Raw genomic sequence first — 23,953 nt, forward strand, 5'->3', positions numbered from 1 at the left:
GAGATACGAGCCTGGCTGCTGCATTAAGAATAGATTGTATAGAAAAGAGTTTAGTGAGTGGAAGACCGATTAGTTGGTAGTAACAGTAGTCTAGGCAGGAAAAAATCAGTGCAACAATTAGCATTTTAGAAGTTTCAGTTGTCAGAAATGGTCGGATTCTGGAGATGTTTCTGAGATGGATCTGGCAAGAGCGAGCAAGAGATTGGATATATGGTGAAAAGGAGAGGTCAGAGTCCAGCACAACCCCAAGACAGCGGCTATAGTGATCCCACAGACCGAGATGGAGAAGTTAAGGTTAGGTCGGTTAGTAGATGGTGGAAAGATAAGGAGTTCAGTCTTAGAAATATTCATTTTCAAGAAGAGAGAGGACATGATGTTAGAGACAGCAGAGAGACAGTCACTAGTGTTCTGGATTAAGGCTGGGGTGATGTTTCGTGCAGAAGTATACAGTTGGGTATCAAGTTTTTATCTATCCATATATAAGCTCTATGCTGCTACAATATTTCTGGCACAGAGCAATAGGGGGTGGGGCAGGGAGGCAAATGAGAAGTGCGCTGCGGGGTATGTATTAGTCGCAGCCCCCTAGGCTGCAGGGGCTCTGGTGTCGCCCCCTCCAAGTACTTGGGCTTTATTAGCATAAAAATAAAAGGAGGACCTATTAAACCATCCAGGCCATCCTAAGCAGTTGGGTTTAACGTAGAATTAATGTCAATATAGCGTAACTACCGTGTGACGTCTCTGAGGTCTTAGAATTTACCAAATCCAAGAAAACATTTACCAGATCCATTACATCACAATAGCTTCTTCTCTGTGTGAATTCTCTGGTGTTGAACAAGATGCGTTTTTTGAGTCTTCTTCCACATTCTTCCACAGTTTTCTCCCTTGTGTGAGTTCTTTGATGTTGAACAAGAGCTGAAATCTCGCTGAAACATTTTCCACATTCATAACACGAAAATGGCTTCTCTTTTGTGTGAGTTCTTTGGTGTTGATGAAGAGTTGAATTATCGGTAAAACAATTTCCACATTCATTACACAAAAATGGTTTCTAGCCGATGCAAATTTTCTGGTGTTTAAAAAGATATGATTTATGAGTAAAACATTTTCCACATTTTGAACATGAAAATGGCTTCTCCCCTGTGTGAGTTCGTTGGTGTTGATATAGTGCTGAATTACGACTGAAACATTTTCCACATTCATTACAAAAAAATGGTTTCTCGCCTGTGTGAGTTCTCTGGTGTTGAACAAGAGATGATTTATGAGTGAAACATTTTCCACATTCTGAACATGAAAATGGCCTCTCCCCTGTGTGAGTTATTAGATGTCTTAGTAATTCTGATTTCTGAAGAAAACATTTCCCACATTTTGAACATGGAAATGGTTTCTCCCCTGTGTGAGTTTTTAGATGTCTAAGTAATTCTGATTTCTGAGAAAAACATTTTTCACATTCTAAACATGAAAATGGTTTCTCCCCTGTGTGAGTTCTTTGATGTGTTAGTAATTCTGATTTCCAAGTAAAACATTTTCCACATTCTGAACATGAAAATGGCTTCACCCCTGTGTGAATTCTTTGATGTCTTAGTAAAATAGCTTCCAGAAGAAAACATTTTCCACATTCTAAACATGAAAATGGCTTCTCTCCTGTGTGAGTTCTTTGATGCCCTAGTAATTCTGATTTCCGAGCATAACATTTTCCACATTCTAAACATGAAAATGGCTTCTCTCCTGTGTGAGTTCTCTGATGTCTTACTAATTCTGATTTCTGAGTAAAACATTTTCCACATTCTAAACATGAAAACGGCTTCTCTCCTGTGTGACTTTTTTGATGTCTTAGTAATTCTGATTTCCGAGTATAACATTTTCCACATTCTGAACATGTAAATGGCTTCTCTCCTGTGTGAGTTCTTAGATGTGTTATTAATTCTGATTTCCGAGTATAACATTTTCCACATTCTGTACATGAAAATAGCTTCTCTCCTGTGTGACTTCTGTGATGTCTTAGTAATTCTGATTTCCGAGTAAAACATTTTCCACATTCTGAACATGTAAATGGTTTCTCTCCTGTGTGAGTTCTTAGATGTGTTCGTAATTCTGATTTCCGGGTAAAACATTTTCCACATTCTGAACATAAAAATGGCTTCTCCCCTGTGTGAGTTCTTTTATGTCTTAGTAAACCTGAAGCATGAGTAAAACATTTTGTACATTCAGGACAGGAATATGGCTTCTCCCCTGTGTGAATTCTCTGATGTATAACAAGATATGGTTTTGGGGGAAAGCTCTTCTCCCATTTCGGACACGAAAACTGCCTTTTGTCTCCATGATTTCCCTCCTCTGTGGAAAGATGGGATTGATCATCTTTTACTTCACCACAAGGAGATGAGGGGGGACGTCCATGGGAACCTGTTTCATCTCCTGAAAAATACAGCCAAGAAATCATGATTGGAGGTTTTCCTTTACCCAGTTACAAGCAGAAGAAAAGCAACATGTTTTATTATTTGACGCTGCCAGAAAATTTGACAGGGAAAAAAATAGTTTGGCAGTAGCTCACATACAAGACAGGGACCAGCCTGACAGATTGATATTCCTCGCCGCTTCTTCTACAACATTTTTCGGTTACGTCATGCTTGGACAGTTCAGAATAGAGCTGTCGGAGGGTGGAACATCCTGTTATAGGGACACATAATTCGACAGCACAAGAGGCTTATTCTCTTATACTAGACACTGCTGCAAATATATCTACAGAAATGTCTGCCTCAAAAATGGGAGGAGGACATTCGGTCAATAATGGACCATGGCAATGACATTTTATTTTGGAAATGACCACTGACTATTTTCAGAAGAGAATCTCACAGTTAATGCTGCTATATTGTGCCTATTTAACTACTGTCTTGCTTAATGTGGTTGGAGCTTGGGACACGGCGGCATTTCCTAAATGGGGTGCGGCCAATACAAATGGGAATGTAGGCGGGTAGGACCATTGTGGTTGGAGTTAATTAGAGAATTCTGTGGGGCTTCTTTTTAACCCACTCCACTCTTTTGTGTCTTAGGCCTTGGGAGGGAAGACACAGGGTCACGTTCTGTAACTATTGTATGTTATTCCAGGCCAGGAAACTCATTACCTCTCATGGGATACAAAACTCTGTGCCCACCATTACTGAAACTCGCTCTCGTGCCCTCTTCTCTGCATCTGAAAAAGGTTTCTAGCTTGCTAGTACTGCTGTATGGTGTTTGTCTCTGTCCATGTGTGACCCCCAGCTTGTTCCTGACCGATTTGATCCGCCCTCCTTGGTATATGACCCTGGCTTGCTTCTCGACCTGTGCTGCCTCCCACGACCCTCTGGCAGTCCCTGGCTTCTGATTGTACACTGCCTGTCTTTACTACGGACTGATACTGACCACCTGCCTTGCCTGAACTCTTGGTATTACGTACCAGTGTCTCTGTGCCTGCTTGGCCAGCTGCTATCTATACTGGGACCACCAGAAGAGGTAGCGGCCTTGCAATCTCTCTCTCCACAGCAAAGTCCAGATCCCGGTACAGGTTTAAAAGGGTGAATACTGGAGAGGACCGGGGATAACACTCTTAGTGTCTGGCCCAAAGTCAAACCAGTTAGCACAGTGGGTACACAACCTGCTGCTTGTTACAGTTTGCTCAGGCCGCAGACCCTGCTGGCCAAGCCAAGAAACCTGTGTGATCTACACCAGCGTCAAGATCAGCTTATGCAGGCTGTACAAACTATTGCTAAACACCTGGACTCTGCATTTACTCCGTAGTACCACAGGTCCCATCCACACCCGCTTCTCAGTCTGCTACAGCTCCTGTTAGTCCTGCTGTCCAGCTTCAACTCCTGCCTCGCTATGATGGAAGTGTCAAAACCTGTTGTGGATTCTAAGGTGTCTTTTGTTTCTTTGCTCTCTGGAGAAGCTTTATCCTAGGCCAATTCTCTCTGGGAGCGTGGCAGTCTTGAAACTGTTAGATTGGCGACATTTCTGGATACATTCAGGACAGTTTTTGAGGAACCAGGAAGAGTTTCATCTACGGCATCTGCACTGCTTTAACTGCGCCAGGATAGACTGACTGTTGGAAAATATGTCATTCAGTTTTGAATCCTCGCTGCAGAATTAACCTTGAATAATAATGCCCTTGTTCCTGCTTTTTGGGCAGGTCTAGCTCCTCATATCAAAGATGAGCTGACAGGAAGGGATGTGCCAACCTCCTTAGATGAAGTCATAGCCTTGGCCACACGTACTGACGTGCACTTTCATGAACATCTAAAGGAGTTGATTCATGAAAAGAGGATTTCAAGACTGGCACCAAACTTTCAACGACCTCTGCTGACACCAGTTAATTCACCACCAGAGGAGCCCATGCAAGTTGAAAGGACGAAACTCAGCGAGCAAGAGAATCAAGAGTGCACACTACATTCGCAACTGTCCTTTGAAGCGGGGAAACTCCAGCTCCTAGGTTTGATAGTGAATTCCCTCCTAGGTTTGTCTCTCTTATCTCCAAAAATCAGTTTTCCTGCCTTGTTGGGGGTCTGACAAAAATCAGATCCTTTTCCAGGAAGGTTGAGTTTGTCACTGAAATAGGGGCCCTGCACTCAGAGATCATCTGGTTTTAAGTTCTGCCCCATTTCGTGGACCAAGTGCTTCTGGGCCTCCCCTGGTTCTGACGCCATTCCTTGGTCTTCAATTGAGACATCGGTCTTGAAATGTCTGCCAGAGGAATCGTATGTCTAGGGTCCTTCCTGTCTGTTCTGTGAATTCCAATTGATCTGATGCCAGGAACTTCTCCTCGTGGACAGGTTTATCTTCTGTCTCTGCCAGAGACTCTAGCCATGTCTGCCTATATCAAGGAGAACCTAGAGAGGGGGTTTATAAGGAAGTCTTCTCCTCCAGCTGGAGGAATGCTTCTGGGTGAAGAAAGAGGATGTACTGTACATACTACTCACCTTCTGAAAAGGTTTTTGTAATAATAATTAAAAAAAAACCTGGGATGTTTGGAGTCCACCCCTAAATACGGGAGTACGGTCATGATTCGGCACTGCTTCTTTTAGCATTCTGACTCCCTTTAGTGGCAGAATACTTGCTGAAACTTCCTCTGATGGCTGGTTCTTCGCTCTACAGACATATCCTGGAACTTGCGCCTGAGTTCACGTGATCTTCTCTGTAAGAAAGTCTATAAAACTACTTACTGAACTCCAAACTAGTGCCACAGTATCAGATGCTTCAGCCGTTCGGTTTGTTTCATGAATTTGATTGTGTGACCTTGTCTCCGCCAAGCCTGACTATGGCTCCATATTTTTGTTCTACTATCCTAAGCTTTAATCCAGTCACTATGGGGCTCGTTTACTTACCCGGTCCTGTCGCGATCCAGCGGCACGTTCTCCTGGTGCATGTAAGTGTGTGTCAAGCGACACTTTTATTTTCTTCTAAATAGCGTGATTTTTCCGAATCCTTCGGGTTTTCCGACGGCCACACCCCCCGTTTTTCGTTGCATGCGACACAATCCGATCGCGTGTGCCAAAATCCCGGAGCAATTCGGTACAAAACCGTAAAATTCAGAAAACCGTGATTCAGACCCTTAGTAAATGTTCCCCACTGTGTCCTGCTTTTACACCACCAGCCTCTTCCCTATTAGCTGAGTGACCCGCAAGTCCCTGGCAGCCAAATTGACATTGCTGGAGGAAAAAGTTTTAATTTTAGTTTTGTCTCTACAACAAAAGAAGGTTTTTGTTCCTCAATATTGGGTCATTCAAAGAAATTTTCGATCTTCAGGGGCACAATTACTTACCTGTCCGACGGAGTTCACCAAGAGTGCATTGTCTGGCGATAATGCACTGTGCCGCGGTTCACTAAGATCGTGCGCCCGATATCCTGCATGTGTCGCTTCCCCGCTTAGGTCCGACAGAGTTTACCTTCTTCTGCATGGTGCATGCCGTGCACACATTGTTGGAGGGCTTTTGATTGAGCTGGCAGTAGAGACTTACACTCTTCTTGTGTTCAACGAAAGTGCAGCACGCAACCCTTAGTAAATGAGCCCCAAAGAGTTCAAGATGAAGTGAATCCGGTCTACAATTTGTGTCCTGAAGAAAAGTTGTAACATGGCAACTCTAGACCTCATTAACACCTGTTACCATGTCCCGATTCATCAATCATCCCCAATATTTTTAAAGATTGCACTAAAGTGCGTCTTGTGGGCTGACTTATCTTCTGCTTCCCTTGGTTGTGTGTTTGGGGCTGTACTTGTTTTCTGACTCCTTTGAACACTTTATTCTGCATTCAGTTTATATTATCCTTTGAGCAGACCACCCCTTTAAATAAATATTTTCCTGAACATATTTGGGTGGTCTTCACTGCATCCAATAACATTACTCAAAGTATTACAGTACCACAACATGTGGAGATAGACTGATCCGACCGACTGGAGGAGGAGACCAGAGACAGATGAGCCGGTGTCTATGTCATCTCCATCTCCTCCCCTGGATGTGACCTCTCCCTGCAATGTATAAGGGAAGAATAACCCACAAGATACATGAAAGGCTCTTACCCTCCTCTGTCACTGATGAGGGGATTTCCTCTCCGCTCCTCCTTCCACCACAACTTTCCTGGAAAGATCCAACATGAAGGACCTGAGAAAACAAGGAAATGTCTCCAGAGATTCTCTTATATCCAAGTGATGGATGGAAACCTCTAGAACCAGGAACTAAGGGAATAATCTCCTGCAGGAGGAGACAGGATCAATACTAGAAACCAGTTATAACCTGTAAGGGGCTGGATTGTCGCCTTTTTATATAGTAAAGGATTATTCATTCTATTCTGAACTGATATGTTTGTACCTTGTATGTTCCCATCATATGTGTATGTCGCTTCTATGTTCCTGTTTGTTGATTTTGTTCTTCTTTGTAAACGGTTTAATGGATTGTATTGGAGCACAGCACAACCAAGCTTAGCTAGGAGAGCTGCCAACCTTTACAGGTCATGCTCATTACTCCTCCCCCTGGAAGAACTGGCGAATGAGAAGAGAAGGAGGGAAAGAGGGAAATCTGAGGGAGATGGTGGGAGAGAAGGGAGAGACGATGATCCTGAGGTAAAAGTTGGAGAGGAGAATAAGAACAAGGTCTAGAGATGAAAGAGAAGAGAGAGACAAACGTGTAGAGAGATAATCTCTGTTATCATAGGGACAAGAGTTTCCTACACTAGAGAGATAAGGCGGCCATTACTCTGCTGACAGGATCCTATAATGAGAGACACAGATACGTGTGAGGGAAAGGACTGACAGGATTGTTAGACGCAAATAAGAGAAAGATACCGATATGTGTGTGAGGGTAACGATCAACCAGGGCCTGGGGGCAAGTACTGAACACCAGCCCCTTACCACCAACCACCATCCTAGTGTGACCCAAGTCAGGTTCTATGATGAAGTTCATTAACTGAGAAGATGGAGACCTGCAGGTGATGTACTAAATAGATCCGACTTATTACTACAATTCCATACTCTTCCTCCACTAATAATACTAAGAGGAGTCATAGACCCTCCACCCACTGCTGCTGGAGAAGGTAAGTAGCTTCATTACATCCATCTATAGAGGATTCACAGGAACCTCAGCTCCATCTACCTGATGATCCAGTGGGACATTCTCCTCCGGTTCCTCTTTAACAATATGGAAATATAGAGGACTGGGACATCTCTCTGGCTCCTGTGTAATATCTCGGGAATCTCCAGGACGGGGACATCTCTCTGGTTCCTGTGTAATATCTCGGGAATCTTCAGGACTGGGACATCTCTCTGGTGGATTTCTCTGACTGGATCCATCTATAGGAAATATACACAGTGACTGATACATTGTCTATATGTGATGATGAGATGATGGAGGAGGTGACCTCACACCTGCTCTGTCCTCTATAATCAGGAAGGTCTCCTCTTACCTGGTGATGTGAGGGGCTGGTGGTCCTCCATCATGATGTCCTTGTACTGGTCCTTGTGTCCTTCTATATACTCCCACTCCTCCATGGAGAAATAGACAGTGACGTCCTGACACCTTATAGGAACCTGACACCCACAATGACACAGTCATCACCCAGACCCCTCCCTTGTGTTATTGTACAATGTCCCAGCATTCCCGGCAGCGCTCACCTCTCCGCTCAGCAGCTCAGTGATCCTGGAGGTAAGTTCTAGGATCTTCTGCTCATGTATCAGTGAATGAGGTGGAGGCTCGGTGATGGGGCTCTGGGTCCATCCTCCTGACACACGGGGGGTCACACACTCACCAGACGACTTCTTCACTACTGTGTAATCCTGTGTATGGGGAGACACTGATCACTACATAGATCCTAAGAATCCTTCACCTCTCCAGTCATTTCCCGCTGTTATTCCTAGAGATAAGAGCCGTGTCCTGGGAGACTCTCACCTCTCCGGTTATCAAGGAGATCATCTCCAGGGTGAGCTCCAGGATCCTGGCCGCCATCTGCTCTCTGTCCTTCTCCCGGATCCCTGGTGGATCATTGATGGAAAGGATCATCTTTAGGAGAAACCTCTGGGAGTCCTGTATTTATAGAACCTGAGGAAACATGACAAGAACTAAGAGCAAACTCTATATGAAGCAATTGTGTCCATGACATGTGTGATGTGACAGATGGGGATTCTCCAGACACTGGAGGGGAGGTCACTGGACTGAGGGAGGAGTGATGGCGCTGGACTGTGCCGCTCCTCACTAATAGCACATACTGGACCCCACATGGAGGGACCTGGAGCATGCTGGGAGTTGTAGTCCCTCCATATAGTGTGTGTGTGCTCCTGGAGCAAGCTGGGAGTTGTAGTCCCTCCATATAGTGTGTGTGCTCCAGGAGCATGCTGGGAGTTGTAGTCCCTCCATATAGTGTGTGCGCTCCTGGAGCATGCTGGGAGTTGTAATCCCTCCATACAGTGTGTGTGCTCCTGGAGCATGCTGGGAGATGTAGTCCCTCCATATAGTGTGTGTGCTCCGGGAGCATGCTGGGAGTTGTAGTCCCTCCGTATAGTGTGTGTGTGTGTGTATTCCTGGAGCATGCTGGGAGTTGTAGTCCCTCCACATAGTGTGTGTGCTCCTGGAGCATGCTGGGAGTTGTAGTCCCTCCATATAGTGTGTGTGCTCCTGGAGCATGCTGGGAGTTGTAGTCCCTCCATACAGTGTGTGTGCTCCTGGAGCATGCTGGGAGTTGTAGTCCCTCCATATAGTGTGTGTGCTCCTGGAGCATGCTGGGAGTAGTAGTCCCTCCATATAGTGTGTGTGCTCCTGGAGCATGCTGGGAGTTGTAGTCCCTCCATACAGTGTGTGTGCTCCTGGAGCATGCTGGGAGTTGTAGTCTCTCCATATAGTGTGTGTGCTCCTAGAGCATGCTGGGAGTTGTATCCCTCTGGTCACTTACCTCACGCACGTCTTCCTGCACTCTATGCACTAGTCATGTGACCCTGGGTATGTGATGTCACTGAGGGGCGGGGTGCACATGTATAAAGGGAAAGTGTTGGATGAAGGACCTGTGATGATGTGTTAGATCATGTGACCAGTGTGGGCGGGGCGCTGATTAAGTGTATATCACAGAGTGAGCTCTTATGCAGACGCTCAGGTGACATTTGTCCTCTCTTTACCTGTAGTAATGGCTCCTGTGTCCTCCCCTCATTACCTGTAGTAATGACTCCTGTGTCCTCCCCTCATTACCTGTAGTAATGACTCCTGTGTCCTCCCCTCATTACCTGTAGTAATGGCTCCTGTGTCCTCCCCTCATTACCTGTAGTAATGGCTCCTGTGTCCTCCTCTCATTACCTGTAGTAATGGCTCCTCTGTCCTCCCCTCATTACCTGTAGTAATGGCTCCTGTGTCCTCCCCTCATTACCTGTAGTAATGGCTCCTATGTCCTCCCCTCATTACCTGTAGTAATGGCTCCTGTGTCCTCCTCTCATTACCTGTAGTAATGGCTCCCCTCTCCTCCCCTCATTACCTGTAGTAATGGCTCCTGTGTCCTCCTCTCATTACCTGTAGTAATGGCTCCTGTGTCCTCCTCTCATTACCTGTAGTAATGGCTCCTGTGTCCTCCCCTCATTACCTGTAGTAATGGCTCCTGTGTCCTCCTCTCATTACCTGTAGTAATGGCTCCTGTGTCCTCCCCTCATTACCTGTAGTAATGGCTCCTGTGTCCTCCCCTCATTACCTGTAGTAATGGCTCCTCTGTCCTCCTCTCATTACCTGTAGTAATGGCTCCTGTGTCCTCCCCTCATTACCTGTAGTAATGACTCCTGTGTCCTCCCCTCATTACCTGTAGTAATGGCTCCTCTGTCCTCCCCTCATTACCTGTAGTAATGGCTCCTGTGTCCTTCCCTCATTACCTGTAGTAATGGCTCCTATGTCCTCCTCTCATTACCTGTAGTAATGGCTCCTCTCTCCTCCCCTCATTACCTGTAGTAATGGCTCCTGTGTCCTCCTCTCATTACCTGTAGTAATGGCTCCTGTGTCCTCCCCTCATTACCTGTAGTAATGGCTCCTGTGTCCTCCCCTCATTACCTGTAGTAATGGCTCCTCTGTCCTCCTCTCATTACCTGTAGTAATGGCTCCTGTGTCCTCCCCTCATTACCTGTAGTAATGACTCCTGTGTCCTCCCCTCATTACCTGTAGTAATGGCTCCTGTGTCCTCCCCTCATTACCTGTAGTAATGGCTCCTCTGTCCTCCCCTCATTACCTGTAGTAATGGCTCCTGTGTCCTTCCCTCATTACCTGTAGTAATGGCTCCTGTGTCCTCCCCTCATTACCTGTAGTAATGGCTCCTGTGTCCTCCCCTCATTACCTGTAGTAATGGCTCCTGTGTCCTCCCCTCATTACCTGTAGTAATGGCTCCTGTGCCCTCCTCTCATTACCTGTAGTAATGGCCCCTGTGTCCTCCCCTCATTACCTGTAGTAATGGCTCCTGTGCCCTCCTCTCATTACCTGTAGTAATGGCCCCTGTGTCCTCCTCTCATTACCTGTAGTAATGGCTCCTGTGTCCTCCCCTCATTACCTGTAGTAATGGCTCCTGTGTCCTCCTCTCATTACCTGTAGTAATGGCCCCTGTGTCCTCCTCTCATTACCTGTAGTAATGGCTCCTGTGTCCTCCCCTCATTACCTGTAGTAATGGCTCCTGTGTCCTCCCCTCATTACCTGTAGTAATGGCTCCTCTGTCCTCCCCTCATTACCTGTAGTAATGGCTCCTGTGTCCTCCTCTCATTACCTGTAGTAATGGCTCCTGTGTCCTCCTCTCATTACCTGTAGTAATGGCTCCTGTGTCCTCCTCTCATTACCTGTAGTAATGGCTCCTGTGTCCTCCCCTCATTACCTGTAGTAATGGCTCCTGTGTCCTCCCCTCATTACCTGTAGTAATGGCTCCTGTGCCCTCCTCTCATTACCTGTAGTAATGGCCCCTGTGTCCTCCCCTCATTACCTGTAGTAATGGCTCCTGTGCCCTCCTCTCATTACCTGTAGTAATGGCCCCTGTGTCCTCCTCTCATTACCTGTAGTAATGGCTCCTGTGTCCTCCCCTCATTACCTGTAGTAATGGCTCCTGTGTCCTCCTCTCATTACCTGTAGTAATGGCCCCTGTGTCCTCCTCTCATTACCTGTAGTAATGGCTCCTGTGTCCTCCCCTCATTACCTGTAGTAATGGCTCCTGTGTCCTTCCCTCATTACCTGTAGTAATGGCTCCTCTGTCCTCCCCTCATTACCTGTAGTAATGGCTCCTGTGTCCTCCTCTCATTACCTGTAGTAATGGCTCCTGTGTCCTCCTCTCATTACCTGTAGTAATGGCTCCTGTGTCCTCCTCTCATTACCTGTAGTAATGGCTCCTGTGTCCTCCTCTCATTACCTGTAGTAATGGCTCCTGTGTCCTCCTCTCATTACCTGTAGTAATGGCTCCTGTGTCCTCCTCTCATTACCTGTAGTAATGGCTCCTCTGTCCTCCTCTCATTACCTGTAGTAATGGCTCCTGTGTCCTCCTCTCATTACCTGTAGTAATGGCCCCTGTGTCCTCCTCTCATTACCTGTAGTAATGGCTCCTGTGTCCTCCTCTCATTACCTGTAGTAATGGCTCCTGTGTCCTCCTCTCATTACCTGTAGTAATGGCTCCTCTGTCCTCCTCTCATTACCTGTAGTAATGGCTCCTCTGTCCTCCTCTCATTACCTGTAGTAATGGCTCCTGTGTCCTCCCCTCATTACCTGTAGTAATGGCCCCTGTGTCCTCCTCTCATTACCTGTAGTAATGGCTCCTGTGTCCTCCTCTCATTACCTGTAGTAATGGCTCCTCTGTCCTCCCCTCATTACCTGTAGTAATGGCTCCTCTGTCCTCCCCTCATTACCTGTAGTAATGGCTCCTGTGTCCTCCCCTCATTACCTGTAGTAATGGCTCCTGTGTCCTCCCCTCATTACCTGTAGTAATGGCTCCTGTGTCCTCCTCTCATTACCTGTAGTAATGGCTCCTCTGTCCTCCTCTCATTACCTGTAGTAATGGCTCCTGTGTCCTCCTCTCGTTACCTGTAGTAATGGCTCCTCTGTCCTCCCCTCGTTACCTGTAGTAATGGCTCCTGTGTCCTCCTCTCGTTACCTGTAGTAATGGCTCCTGTGTCCTCCTCTCGTTACCTGTAGTAATGGCTCCTGTGTCCTCCTCTCGTTACCTGTAGTAATGGCTCCTGTGTCCTCCTCTCGTTACCTGTAGTAATGGCTCCTGTGTCCTCCCCTCGTTACCTGTAGTAATGGCTCCTGTGTCCTCCCCTCATTACCTGTAGTAATGGCTCCTGTGTCCTCCCCTCATTACCTGTAGTAATGGCTCCTGTGTCCTCCCCTCATTACCTGTAGTAATGGCTCCTCTGTCCTCCTCTCATTACCTGTAGTAATGGCTCCTGTGTCCTCCTCTCATTACCTGTAGTAATGGCTCCTGTGTCCTCCCCTCATTACCTGTAGTAATGGCTCCTGTGTCCTCCTCTCATTACCTGTAGTAATGGCTCCTCTGTCTTCCCCTCATTACCTGTAGTAATGGCTCCTCTGTCCTCCTCTCATTACCTGTAGTAATGGCTCCTGTGTCCTCCCCTCATTACCTGTAGTAATGGCTCCTCTGTTCTCCCCTCATTACCTGTAGTAATGGCTCCTCTGTCCTCCTCTCATTACCTGTAGTAATGGCTCCTGTGTCCTCCTCTCATTACCTGTAGTAATGGCTCCTGTGTCCTCCTCTCATTACCTGTAGTAATGGCTCCTCTGTTCTCCCCTCATTACCTGTAGTAATGGCTCCTCTGTCCTCCTCTCATTACCTGTAGTAATGGCTCCTCTGTCCTCCTCTCATTACCTGTAGTAATGGCTCCTCTGTCCTCCTCTCATTACCTGTAGTAATGGCTCCTGTGTCCTCCTCTCATTACCTGTAGTAATGGCTCCTGTGTCCTCCCCTCATTACCTGTAGTAATGGCTCCTGTGTCCTCCCCTCATTACCTGTAGTAATGGCTCCTGTGTCCTCCCCTCATTACCTGTAGTAATGGCTCCTGTGTCATCCCCTCATTACCTGTAGTAATGGCTCCTGTGTCCTCCTCTCATTACCTGTAGTAATGGCTCCTCTGTCCTCCCCTCATTACCTGTAGTAATGGCTCCTGTGTCCTCCCCTCATTACCTGTAGTAATGGCTCCTGTGTCCTCCCCTCATTACCTGTAGTAATGGCTCCTGTGTCCTCCTCTCATTACCTGTAGTAATGGCTCCTCTGTCCTCCTCTCATTACCTGTAGTAATGGCTCCTGTGTCCTCCTCTCATTACCTGTAGTAATGGCTCCTCTGTCCTCCTCTCATTACCTGTAGTAATGGCTCCTGTGTCCTCCTCTCATTACCTGTAGTAATGGCTCCTGTGTCCTCCCCTCATTACCTGTAGTAATGGCTCCTGTGTCCTCCCCTCATTACCTGTAGTAATGGCTCCTGTGTCCTCCTCTCATTACCTGTAGTAATGGCTCCTGTGTCCTCCTCTCATTACCTGTAGTAATGGCTCCTGTGTCCTCCCCTCATTACCTGTAGTAATGGCTCCTGTGTCCTCCCCTCATTAACTGTAGTAATGGCTCCTGTGTCCTCCCCTCATTACCTGTAGTAATGGCTCCTGTGTCCTCCTCTCATTACCTGTAGTAATGGCTCCTGTGTCCTCCCCTCATTACCTGTAGTAATGGCTCCCCTCTCCTCCCCTCATTACCTGTAGTAATGGCTCCTGTGTCCTCCTCTCATTACCTGTAGTAATGGCTCCTGTGTCCTCCCCTCATTACCTGTAGTAATGGCTCCCCTCTCCTCCCCTCATTACCTGTAGTAATGGCTCCTCTGTCCTCCTCTCATTACCTGTAGTAATGGCTCCTCTGTCCTCCTCTCATTACCTGTAGTAATGGCTCCTGTGTCCTCCCCTCATTACCTGTAGTAATGGCTCCTGTGTCCTCCTCTCATTACCTGTAGTAATGGCTCCTCTGTCCTCCTCTCATTACCTGTAGTAATGGCTCCTGTGTCCTCCTCTCATTACCTGTAGTAATGGCTCCTGTGTCCTCCTCTCATTACCTGTAGTAATGGCTCCTGTGTCCTCCTCTCATTACCTGTAGTAATGGCTCCTGTGTCCTCCCCTCATTACCTGTAGTAATGGCCCCTGTGTCCTCCCCTCATTACCTGTAGTAATGGCTCCTGTGTCCTCCTCTCATTACCTGTAGTAATGGCTCCTGTGTCCTCCCCTCATTACCTGTAGTAATGGCCCCTGTGTCCTCCTCTCATTACCTGAGTTAATGGCTCCTCTGTCCTCCTCTCATTACCTGTAGTAATGGCTCCTGTGTCCTCCTCTCATTACCTGTAGTAATGGCTCCTCTGTCCTCCTCCCATTACCTGTAGTAATGGCCCCTGTGTCCTCCCCTCATTACCTGTAGTAATGGCCCCTGTGTCCTCCTCTCATTACCTGTAGTAATGGCCCCTGTGTCCTCCTCTCATTACCTGAGTTAATGGCTCCGGACCTCATGAACCTTTTAAGTGAAATTTTCTCTTGGGCAGAGATGAATATTTTCTCCCTATCTACTATTCACCTAAGTGGCAAGGAGCACAAGATAGCAGACTTCCTGACCAGAAAAACGTTAGATCAGAACAAGTGGTGCCTAAACCAGGAAGTGTTTTATCATCTAACCCAGATGTGGGACATGCCTCTTGTATTTTCTCTTGTGGCAAATAGATCTACTAAAGTAAAGCATTTCTTCTCTCTGAATGATACAGACACAGTGGAGCCTATGTACTAAGGGTCCTCGGATCGCACTTTTGTCGGATTTTTGAACTTTTTGGGACCGCTGTGACAGATACTTAATTGGGGATTGTGTCGCATGCGATCGGATTGTGGCGCGGCTGTGCTGGCTTTTATGTGACAGAAATCGGGCGTGCTGTTGGACGATCCAACTGATTCGGACAACTTTCGAATTGTGTCGGAAGACAATGCACTTACATGCACCAAGAAGAAGAAGGTGAACTCCGGGGACCTGAGCTGGGAAGCGACACATGCAGGATATCGGGCGCACAATCTTAGCGATCCTTTGCATTTCCTCCTCTTCCCATAATTTCAAAAGTAATACATTAGATCCAAAGGGACAAATCCAAGATCATTCTCATAGTCCCGTTCTGGTAAAAGAAAGGCTGGTTTCCGCTCTTGAAGAAGATGGCTCTAGCAGAACCCTTCCTGCTACCCAATCGGGAAGATCTTCTATACCAGGGACCACTGTTTCACCCAGATCCTCAGGGTCTCAAGGTCTTAGCATGGATCCTGAAGGGAGACTCCTAAGGACTAAGGGTCTATCAGAACAGGTAATCTCTACCTTGCAAGCTAACAGGAAACAGGTTACCTCAGCCATTTACCTAAAAATATGGAAAAGGCTTATCTTCTTTTGTGGTTCTAACAATATTTTGCAGATCTTGAATTTCTTGCAATCCGGATTTGACAAGGGTCTGAAAACAAGTACCCTAAGTACAGATTGCGGCTCTAAGTGTCTTCTTTGACTGAACCATGGCTGAACGTAAATGGATCAAGAGGTTTGTTAAAGCTACTGGCAGAATTGGACCAACAATAAAACACTCTGGCCCCCTGGGACTTGTCTTTAGTTTTAAACTTTCTTACTGGACCTCAGTTTGAATTCGTTGAGTTAGAAATTTAACTCCAAAGACAGCCTTCTTAATAGTAATTACTATAGCTAGAAGGATTGGGGAGATTCAGGCGTTGTCAATTAATGAACCGTATTGTTTAATTTCTGATGACAGAATTGCGCTAACGTTTGACCCAAACTTCATTCCCAAGGTCTGCAGATCCTTTCACCTCAATCACGAAGGTGGCCCTTCCTTCATTTTGCCAGAACCCAAGATCTCCCAGAGAAGTTTCCGGGCATCCTTTAGATGTAATGAGATCTGTACTCAGGTACAGGTATAGATGGATTAAGACTGTCATCCTAGAAGCTTACGATTCACTAGACAAGACATCTCCAGAAGCTGTGAGAGCCAATTCTACCAGAGCTATGGCAGTACCATAGCTTCAATAGACCAAAAATGTAAAGCTGCTACCTGGTCATCTCCTTTTACCTTTGTAAAACATTACAGGTTGGACATTACAAATAATTCAGACCTTTCCTTCGGGATGAAAATATTGCAGGCTGTAATCCCTCCCTAGAAAATATTCATGTGGTAGATCTCCAGGTGGGCCTATCATGGGGGATGCAAGGAAAAAAGTGAATTAGTCTTATCGGTATTCCATTTCCTTTAGTCCACCATGACTGCCCATATATTTCCTACCCCCCCCCCCTCGCATGTACTGTTCTGTACTTGATGAACTGAACTTTAGTTATATTGTTTGTGAACATTAACAGGCAATACATCTGGTTGCATCCAAGCTGGTGTAGTTATTTGGTAGCCACTGGAGTATGGATGCCGGGGTGGGGCATTTTAACTTTGTACTTACCTTTCTAACGCTCCCCCGCCACCCCCCACACCTCCTGCATACAGCCAGCCTGCCTTCCCACCCACCTGTGTACAGCCATGTACAAAAAACCGGTGCAGTCCGGCAGGCGGTGACAGCTCAGTGCGCGCCTGTGTCTCTGAACCACCGGTGTGCTCGGAGCTGTCACCACTGGCTGGACTGCACCAAGTAGTTCATGGTCTTTTGTACATGGCTGTACACAGGTGGGTGGGAAGGCAGGCTGGCTGGCTGTATGCAGGAGGTGTGGGGGGTGGCTATATGCAGGAGGGGGGGGGGGGCTGGCCAGCTATATACAGGGGGAGGCTGACCGGCTGTTTGGCTATGTATAGGGGGCTGGCTGGCTATATAGTGTATAAACATATTGTACGGCTGTGACAGAATTATATTTTAAAATATGTGGCGCTTATGGCTCTCTTAGCCAAAAAGGTTCCTGACCCCTGATGTAGAGTATATAGAGTAGTTATTAAGTCCTAACATCCGGGCACATGTTGGCTTGGACGCTGGGTGGGCCCTAGTCGTGTAAACAGCCCGGGCCCATGGGACTTAAAAAAGCACTTTATACTGTATCTGAGAAGTGAAGAATCACTAAATACTTCCAGCTGGGATGTTTCTGTCTTGCCTGCTTTCTTTTGTGTTTGCTTACAAACATTGTGAGTTATGGTGGATATGTACCGTATATACTCGAGTATAAGCTGGGTTTTTCAGCACAAAGGTTGCAAGGAAACCCTGACTGACCAGGCGATCCAATTTATGTCCAAAGTAATGAAGGATGTGAGTAAATTACTGCAGGTTAAAGAGATCTGACCCTCTGTATATCATCCCCAGACAGACAGCCTGGTCGATAGGTGCAACAACACCTTGAAGGGGATGCTAAAGAGGGTGGTCAGGAAAGATGGTAAGGACTGTTTGTTGCCCTATCTGATGTTTGCCATTTGTGAGGTACCCAAGTCTTCCACAGGTTTCTGACCCTTTGAGCTGTTCCTCACATGGGCTCCTGGACATAGCAAAGGAGACATGGAAACAAGAAAGGACCCCCCCCCCCACCATAGCATGACTAAACACTTCTCCCTTATGCAGGACCACATAGCAGCAGTGATGCCCCTTGTCGAGGGCGCAAGAGGCCCAATGTAGGGTCTACAATAGATGAACCTGACTCAGGACCTTCAACCCAGGAGACAGGGTGTTAGTTCTTGTACCCACCATCGTAATTTCTTGGCAAAATGGCAAGGTCCATATGAGGTCATGGAGAAAGTGGGGGAGGTTAACTACAAGCTTTATCAGCCATGGAGGAGGGAACCCAAACAGATATACCACGTGAACCTCCTACAGTAATGGAGAGAAAGAAAATCCCTGACAGCAGTGGGAATACAAAAAGCGAGTGACCCTAGAACGTGAAACAGGAGGTAGGTGTACCTGGTGGCAAGGTGTCCAAAGTACAGATCCTACCGGGTCATACTTTAGTCATCAAGCATGACATCATAACTGAACCCTACATCCAGGAACACCTAAAACCCTCCTGGGTCCCTGAAGCGTGCAGACAAGCAATATCCGAAGAAGTCAGGCTGATGTTGGACCAGGGGAGTGATCAAAGAGTCTAAAAATGACTGGTCGAGTCCTATTGTATTAATCCCCAAGCCTGACAGTTCCCTAGGGTTCTGCCACGACTTTAGGAAGTTGAACAAAGTGTCCAAGTTTGACTCCTACCCTATGTCCAGAGTTGACAAGTTGATAGAATGACTGGGACAGGCTAGGTTTTTCTCCACCCTTCACCTGATGAAAGGGTATCGGCAGGTACCCCTCACTAACAGGGCTAAAGAGAAGACAGCTTTTGTTACTCCTGATGGGCTATTTCAGTACGTCCTACTTCCCTTTGGGCTACATGGGGCTAGGAAAGACTTCCTCAGGGCGGCAGGGTTGATGGCGAACCCCCAAAAAATGTGCACTTGGTCTGGAAGAGGCCTGGGGTACCGTATTGGGTGAGGTGTCATAAAACCCCAGGTAAATAAAGTAGAAGCACTACAGCAGTGGCCTCGACCTGTGACCAAGAAGCAGATGAGGGCTTTCCTAGGCATAGTGGGCTATTATTGCTGACTTATTCCTGACTTTGCGACAATATCAGCACCCCTGACTGACCTGACCATGGGTAGCATGGGTGGTGAAGTGGAGAGAGGCTGAGAGGGCGTTTTCAGTGACTTAAAACTGTTTTGTATGAGGAACCAGTACTGTTCACCCCTAATTTCACCAATACCTTTGTTGTGCATACTGACGTGGGGTTAGGGGCTGTCCTGTCCCAAGTACTGGAGGGTGAGGAACATCCTGTATCATTCCTTAGTTATATTATAGTTTGATAGTGAGCTTGACTGTAATATATTAAGAACTAAAGTATAGTTGAGAGGGAGTGCTTAGCGGGCAAATGCATCCTGGAATTCCTGAGATATTACTTGATAGGGCAACAGTTTACGCTAGTAATGAATCACTCTCCCCTCATCTGGATGAGTCAGGCTAAAGAAAGGAACGCCAGGGTCACAAAGCGGTTCCTAATGTTATAGAATTTCAAGTTCGCGCTAAAACACTGAGCTGAAAAGCTACATGGAAATGCCGATGCTCTGTCTCGTACCCACTAACGGCCAAAGCTGTTTGCCCCCACTGGGTCAAACAGAGGGGGAGGGTATGTGAGACACTGAAGGGGTTAACTGTGAATGGGCAATATGTTTCCAGTGGGTTTTCTTATTATGCGAGGCTTTAAAGTGGAGGTTATGTTTGTCCAGCTGAAAACACTGTAAATCCGGGAAGTACGGCTCGAAAAAGCTATTTGTTGGAAAAGTTGTTTAAAACTCTCCGGGGCTGGGTTTATATGGTTTCATTTGCAGGTTGGTAGTGGGTCAGTCCATTCCACCTCCCAGTTAGACTATTTAGGTTTTGTGTCTTCCAGCACCTTGGCCACAGGTTGGGAGGCTGCATAAAGCTGCTGAGCAAGGCAGCAAGGAGTAAGTCTGAAAGGAAGCTGAGCAGGTGTGCTATAGCCCTGACTTTTTGTAAAGCAAGATGGGGATTTATAATGCTGACCTCAGATCGGTAGGTCATAACCTTCTGCTGACCTCGTTATGAGAATCTCATCAACACACCATTAATTTTATGATAGTATCTGGTGCTTGGAGATGCTGGTTCTATTGCCCAAGCATTTAACCATCCGGGCTTTAGATACAAATTTCAGAGAGGAGGGGCACCTTCCGCTCCTAGTTTTGATGAATCCCTATTTTTTCAACACAGTGGGGGTTATTTACTAAAAGTCCGTGGATCACATTTCTGTCGGACTGTTGATGGTATTCGGGATTTGCGCAGGTGGGATAGGTACTTAGAAGGATATTGTGTAGCACACGATTGGATTTTGGCACATCGGTGCCAAGTGTCATGCAACAGAAATGGGGGGCGTGCCATTGGACGATCCGACTGATTCGAACTGAGTGCGGAATTTAAGAATAAAATAGTTTCGCAACCAATTCACTTACATGCACCAGGAAGAAGAAGGAGAGGAGCAGCAGTCAGGAGGGAGAGGAGGAGCAGAAGGGAGAGGGGCTGAGGCAGACAGAAGGGAGAGGAGCAGCAGGCAGGAGGGAGAGGAGCAGCAGGCAGGAGGGAGAGGAGCAGAGGTCAAAAAGGGAGACCTCTGGTTAAGGTGTCTGTAATGAAGCTTTATTGATAATCCTTGGTCTCATTAAAATTTTGAATCTCCAATTGTCACTGGGACAACATTTTTTTTTGTCAGGAACTACAAATTATAAAATATACAGTTCCAACTTACAAACGAGGTCAAGAACAAACCTATGGAACCTATCTTGTACGTAACCCTGTATATTTTTATGATATTGAAGCTCCAATGCCCAGGGGTGTGTTACTAGTGACCCTCGTCCTATCTGGTTATTGAACGCCCCCCGGAGCACTTCACCCCCACCTCCCTGCTCCTTCTGCTAGAAATCTCGCAGCTGCATATAATATTAGCTCTATGATGCTGCAATATATCTGGCGTAGGGTATGAGGGGGGGCAGAGAGGCAAAGAAGAAGTGCGCAGGGGAGTATGTATTATTCAGAGCCCACAATTCATATGGGAGGGAATACGAGACACAAGGTGCGGAGGATAGCAGTGCAGGCGCTGCATGTTGCAGACCATCCTAATCAGTTGGGTTTACAATTATTGTCAATGTGGCTTCTCTGCTGTGTGAGTTCTCTGATGTCTTGGAAGAAATGATGTGTGAAAAAAACATTTCCCAGATTCAGTACATGACAATAGCTTCTACTGTGTGTGAATTCTCTGGTGTTGAACAACATGCGCTTTTTGAGAAAAACATTTTCCACATTCTGAACATGAAAATGGTTTCTCCCCTGTGTGAGTTATTTGATGTCTTAATAATTTTGATCTGTCAGTAAAACATTTTCCACATTTTGGACATGAAAATGGCTTCTTCCTTGTGTGAGTTCTTTGATGTCGAACAAGAGCTGAATGATCGCTAAAATATTTTCCACATTCATTACACAAAAATGAATTTTCCCCTGTGTGAGTTCTTTGGTGTTGATAAAGAGCTGAATTATCAGGAAAACAATTCCCACATTGATTACACACAAATGGTTTCTCAGCTGTGTGAATTCTCTGATGTTTAGCAAGAGATGATTTATAGGTAAAACATTTTCCACATTCCGAACATGAAAATGGTTTCTCCCCTGTGTGAATTCTTTGGTGTTGAATAAGCTTCGAATTCACTATAAAAGATTTCCCACATTCATTACACAAAAATGGCTTGTCCCCTGTGTGAGTTCTTTGGTGTTGAGAAAGAGATGAGTTATCGCTGAAACATTTTCCACATTCAGTACAAAAAAATGGTTTCTCGCCTGTGTGAGTTCTCTGGTGTATAACAAGTTGTGATTTTTGAGCAAAACATTTCCCACATTCTGAACATGAAAATGGCCTCTCCCCTGTATGAGTTATTAGATGTCTTAGTACTTCGGATTTCTGAAGAAAACATTTTCCACATATTGAACATGAAAATGGCTTCTCTCCCGTGTGACTTTTTTGATGTCTTAGCAATTCTGATTTGTGAGCAAAACATTTCCCACATTCTGAACATGAAAATGGCTTCACCCCTGTGTGAGTTCTCTGATGTCTTAGTAAATCTGTTTCCAGAATAAAACATTTCCCACATTCTGAACATGAGAATGGCTTCTCCTCTGTGTGACTTCTTTGATGTCTTAATAATTTTGATTTGTCAGCAAAACATTTTCCACATTCTGAACATGAAAATGGCTTCTCTCCTGTGTGATATCTTTGATGTATTTGTAATTGTGATTTCTTGGTAAAACGTTTTCCACATTCATTACACAAAAATGGTTTCTCACCTGTGTGAATTATCTGATGTTTAACAAGAGATGATTTATAAGTAAAACATTTTCCGCATTCTGAACATAAAAATGGCTTCTCTCCTGTGTGAGTTCTTTGATGTCTTAGTAATTCTGATTTCTTAGTAAAACATTTTCCACATTCTGAACATGAAAATGGCTTCTCTCCCGTGTGAGTTCTTTGATGTCTTCGTAGTTTAGATTTTTCACTAAAACATTTTCCACATTCCGGGCATGAAAAGGTCTCCTCCCCTGTGTAAGTACTTTGAAGAAGCTTTAAATTCTTACTAAAACATTTCCCACATTCAGAACATGAAAATGGGTTCTTCTCGGTGTTAGTTCCCGGGCGGATAACAAGATATGAATCCTCGGTAAAACGCTTCTCACATTTCGGACATGAAAACTTCCGCTTATCTCCATGATTTTCCTCCAGTGTGGAAAGATGTGATTGATCATCTTTTACTTCACCACAAGGAGATGAGGGGGGACGTCCATGGGAACCTGTTTCATTTCCTGAAAAACACAGACAAGAAATCATTATTGGAGGTTTTCCTTTCCCCAGTTACAAGCAGAAGTAAGCCAACATGTTTTGTAATTCAGCGCTGCCAGAGCATTTGCCGGTGTCTATTGGTAATACATGCGGTTGGTCTGGGATAGGATGGGGTTTGGCCCCAGATTCATGGCATATGTGTAACTGCTGTATGGCTCCCCTATGGCTAGGACGCATGTACATGGCGGAGTGTCAGACAGCTTCCCTCCGAGTCGGGGCATGAGATAGGGTTCCCCTTATCGCCCCTGCTCTTTGCCCTGGCCATAGAGCTGCTTGCACGTATAACTAGGAGGTGACCTTGTATATGAAGAGCAGATCTCATTATATGCAGGGGACAAGCTTTTCTACAGGAGATGTTGGGTCATTCGCACTTGAAATGCGTGCGCCACCGTTATTGAAGCATAACATAGAAAATGGAAATATAACGAGCTGCTGCTTTTTTCTATTTTATGAATCGTTTTGGACCCGAGTAACAGGGGCTTATGTCTGCTTGCACCTGGACCATTACAATTGACTAGAAATGGTCAAGGAGTGTTGTCTTATCTCCTTCTATAATTCACCTTTTTTTTTTGTAGTTTTCCCGACATGTAAATAAAGGATGTGTCACCCACCAAGGGGGGTCTGGTCTTGCAAGAAATAGCCAATGCACCAAAATTCAATCAATTTAATCATCTACCATCGGATACAGGAATAAATCTGGAGCAGTAGGGAATTGTCTGGTTCTACTCTCCTCCATTGAATTGATCTGTTGGAGATCAGGCTTGGCCATTAATTGGGATATATCCTTATTAATGCCAGTAGAACGTCTTCCTGAGTCCCTACAGCTAGAATGTACACATTAGGAAAGAAAGTACATACAGATATCTGGGAATTGATATCTTGGAGACACCCGAGGATTACATCTCCTTGAACATGGAGTGGATGCAAACTAAAATAATAGCATGGACTAAATGACTTCTCTCTCTCTGATAGGATGCTGCTACTTAATGGCGGTGCTCATGACCCAGTCGCTCTATATATTACATAA

General features: G+C 45.9%; 1 pseudogene; it reads right to left on the reverse strand.

Annotated features, from left to right (window-relative positions):
- Positions 1-6: 6 nt before the first annotated feature.
- LOC140112558 (uncharacterized) lies at positions 7-22,889 on the reverse strand (annotated as a pseudogene).
- Positions 22,890-23,953: the final 1,064 nt, after the last annotated feature.

Source organism: Engystomops pustulosus, unplaced genomic scaffold (assembly GCF_040894005.1).
Source record: "Engystomops pustulosus unplaced genomic scaffold, aEngPut4.maternal MAT_SCAFFOLD_861, whole genome shotgun sequence".
Lineage (NCBI taxonomy): Eukaryota > Metazoa > Chordata > Amphibia > Anura > Leptodactylidae > Engystomops > Engystomops pustulosus.